Here is a 4,173-nt window from a genome sequence, read left to right as displayed (position 1 = left end):
TCTGCTGCCCTGGCAGGAAGCGGGCCTCAGCCTGGGCTTCAGCCTGCTCCCCACACCCCCTTGCAGCATGACCCTGGCAGGCCCTCACACGCTCACAGCGCGCCTTCCTGTTCTCACTTCATAATTCTGATGAATACTGTCCTGCCTAAAAGCACTTCACCCAGTGGTCGCCTGGCCCAGTCCACACTCAGCTCCTCCTGGCTTCTGCCGGGGTCACCTTCTCATTGAGTCCCCCCGTCCCTACCCCTTCCCTGTGGCTCAGATGGTAAAGAATTCGCCTGCAATGCAGAAGACCTGAATTCTATCCCTGGGTGGGGAAGATCCCCTGGAGAAGAGAATGGTAACCCACTCTAGTATTCTTGTCTGGAGAATCCCATGGACAGAGGTACAGTCTATGGGGTAGCAAAGAGTTGGACATGACTGAGCCACTAACACCTTCATCCTACCCTACTCCACCCCCACTGGGACTTGAGCTCCTCAAGGGAGGGGTTTCTCTCTGTTTTGTCCTCCACTGGGCCCGGCAGTCTCTGAAAATGGCTCTGGCATGGAACAGACCTCCAGGCACGTGTTGACCACACAATTTACGTTGGTTTGGTTTTGTTATTTTGTCACTCAGCATGCAGGATCTTATTTCCCTGACCAGGGATTGAACCTGTATCCCCTGCAGTGAAAGCACAGAGTCTTAACCACTGGACTGACAGGGAAGTCCCTAACAATTATGTTTTGTAAAGGTCACTTTGCAAAAGGAGGTTATGGTTGGATGGCATCACTGACTCAACCAACATGAATTTGAGCAAACTCCAGGAGATCGTGAAGGACAGCGAAGCCTGGCAGGCCGCAGACCATGAGGTTGCAAGGAGTGGAACACAACTTAGCAACTGAACAACAAAAAGCTTGCTGTCCACTGTGAGGCTCTCAGTAAATATTTGGGATGTTTCTGGACAGATGGAAGGAAGGAAATGAGTTCCCAGGTCAGCAGCAGGCCCACAAGCTCGATTACAGGTCCAGCTCTGGCGGCCTGTCCAGCCCTGGACTCCCAGGTCTTGAGAGGAGGAGAAAGGAGAGGGTTGCTCCCTGTGGCCTCTGACCAGCAGTTCACATGAAGGGTGGCCCTGGTCACTGCTGAGCAGCTCCAGCTGGGCCTCCGAGGTGGTGCTAGTGGTAACGAACCCCCCTGCTAATGCAGGAGACATAAGAGAGGCAGGTTCGATCCCTGGGTCTGCAAGATCCCATGGAGGCATTGGACAGGACTGAAGTGATTCAGCAGGCAAGCTCTTTTTTTTATGGCTCCCCTGGTGGCTCAGCTGGTAAAGAATCTGCCTGCAATGTGGGAGACCTGGTTCAATTCCTGGGTTGGGAAAATCACCTGCAGAAGGGAATGGCTACCCACTCCAGTATTCTGGCCTGGAGAATTCCATGGACAGAGGAGCCTGGCAGACTGTAGTCCATGGGGTCACTAAGAGTTGGACACAACTGAGTGACTTTCACTTTCATTTTTTGGGCGGCTAAGGGAACCAGGGGGCGCCTCCCTCAGCCAGTGCTGGTGGGAGGCATTCCAGGGAGAGGGTGCCAGGGGTGGATACTCCCAGTGTATGTAAGACAGAGTGTGTAAGACAGAGGAGTAGATGGGCCAGCCCACCTGCAGTTCACACTCATTTTTTGGATCCATGTGTGTAGAAAAGTGGGAGGGAAGCAAGGAGGGGATGCTAAGTTAGGAGAGGGCTTTTCACAGGTGTGACCCACGCCTCCTCTGGGGGTCCCAGGCCACGTAGGTTCTGGGTTCCTGAAGTCCTTTCTTGGCCACTGCCAGGCAGCTCCAACCAGGACCACCCCCCTGTTCCTAAGGCCAGGCCTCGGGCCTCAGGCCATGCCTCCAGGAAATAACTTTGTCATTGTGTTTCCTGCATCCGGATGTTTGGGACTCCCTGCCACGTAAAGGGCATCAGGCCCTTGGTGCCTCAGCCCTTCTACCCGCCTCCCTGCCATCCCTGAGCCTTGCCCACGCTGGCCTCCTGCCTGGAGCTCTCTCTGCCCTTCTCCTGCCAGCTCCTTTACAGGTTCATGGTCCTTGTGCCCTGAAGCCCTGCCCCTAAGTGCTGACCAGATTCAGTTGTCCCCTCTGCCCCACCCTGAGCGGTTGTGTCCTCACCCCCAAGCCCCCAGCAGAGGGAAGGCCTGTGGAATGAGGGACTTGGTCCCACACGTCTTGCCCCCCTTGACCACTGTTGCCCCACTAGTGGCTTCCAGATCTCCTTGCCAGCCCCCCTGTTGCAGACTGTCAACTACAAATTGGCACGTGCCAAAAGCTTTGCCAAGGACTGAACAACAAGGCCATTTGCCATCTGCTTCTGTGGAGACTGAACCCTGTGCTCTGCAGCTGTTGACCTTCAACCCCTGGAGGGAGTTCCAGGTGGAGTGAGGCACTCTGTACCCTGGTAGGGCAGGTCTGTAGATAATTGGATATTTTCAGGAACTGATTTCATGGTCTCAATCCTGCATCTCCTCATATCTAGAAAAGCACTAAATCCCTTCATGATGACATCAGATGCTTGTGACTAGCAGAAAACCTCTTGTAAAGTAAGTGCTTGATTGCATGGAACTCCCCCTTCACCAAATCTTACATATTGACCTTCCGCCACTGCCTCTCTTTTGGACAAGGAAATGGCAACCCACTCCAGTATTCTTGCCTGGAGAATCCCATGGACAGAGGAGCGGTGCTGACACCTCCCATGTCTGGGTCTGCACAGCCCCCCTCCCCCTCTCCCAGACCCGCCTGCAGCCCCCACTGCCAGAGCTCGCTTAGCCTGCGTCCCTGCGGATGGGACTATCTTCCGGCCTGAGCCTGTCTCACCCCCTCAGTGACCTCGCTGGAGCACTGGTTGTTCAGACTCTCCTTGACCCTCTGAAGGAGACTTTTCTGTTCTGACTCCCTTTGGCCGCCTGAGTGGCATCGGAGGGAGAGAGAGAGAGAGAGAGAGAAAGGCGTGTGTGGTGCCAGGGCTGCCTCTGGGCAGAGGAATCCCTCCAAATGGTTCATCTGCCCCTGGAGGCTGCTGACCTTGATGCTGGGAGCGAGGCCTGTGCTTACTGACCCAGAGAGTCAGCTATCACCACTTCCCCCTCCTCCCCAAAGGCCAAGTTCAAAGGGGCAGGGGACACAGAGGTCCTGGGAAGAGCTGGAGCTATTATTACTCTGCTGCTTGCAAATTATACCTATGACAAGTAGCTCAAAGTAGCTGCGGGCGCAGTAGGGGTGGGGGAAGGGAGGTGCTTAGAGATGGGCGGGACTGCCAGGAAGTGGGGTGGGGGGAGGGTTGGGGCCTGGGACAGTCAGCTCCTCCTGTGCGCAAGGTGGGGAGCAGGGCGGACCCCGGATGTGCCCACCCCACTTCCTGGATTCCATGGTTTTAAATATTTTGACTCTGTTTTCATTACATACACACAACACACACACAATCCCAAAGCAGAATCTGTTTTCATCACACACACACACAGTCCCAAAGCAGAATCTGTTCTTGGGATGTAGATCCTGATCTTTGAAAAATATGGTCCCTCACCAACCTAGACAGCATATTAAGAAGCAAGCAGAGATACTACTTTACCAACAAAGGTCCATCTAGTCAAGGCTATGGTTTTTCCAGTAGTCATGTATGGATGTGAGAGTGGGACCATAAAGAAGGCTGAGTGCCGAAGAACTGATGGTTTTGAACTGTGGTGTTGGGGAAGACTCTTGAGAGTCCCTTGGACTGCAAGGAGATCCAACCAGTCCATCCTTAAGGAGGTCAGTCCTGAGTGTTCATTGGAAGGACTGATGTTGAAGCTGAAACTCCAATACTTTGGCCACCTGATGTGAAGAGCTGACTCATCTGGAAAGACCCTCATGCTGGGAAAGATTGAAGGCGGGTGAAGGGGACGACAGAGGATGAGATGGTTGGATGGCATCACTGACTCAATGGACTTGAGTTTGAGTAAACTCCGGGAGTTGGTGATGGACAGGGAGGCCTGGCATGCTGCAGTCCATGGGGTCACAAGAGTAGGACATGACTGAGCGACTGAACTGAACACCAACTGGGGACCACAGGGAGAAACCCTGTATCTGGTGCTCTTGAAGGCCCAAAACCCCTGATGGTGGACCAGAGGAAGGTGGCGGCGGTCAGAAGCCAGGGGGCCCCT

Source organism: Bos indicus, chromosome 29, assembly GCF_029378745.1.
Source record: "Bos indicus isolate NIAB-ARS_2022 breed Sahiwal x Tharparkar chromosome 29, NIAB-ARS_B.indTharparkar_mat_pri_1.0, whole genome shotgun sequence".
In the NCBI taxonomy this organism is placed as follows: domain Eukaryota; kingdom Metazoa; phylum Chordata; class Mammalia; order Artiodactyla; family Bovidae; genus Bos; species Bos indicus.
Note: the sequence above shows the minus strand (reverse complement) of the source record.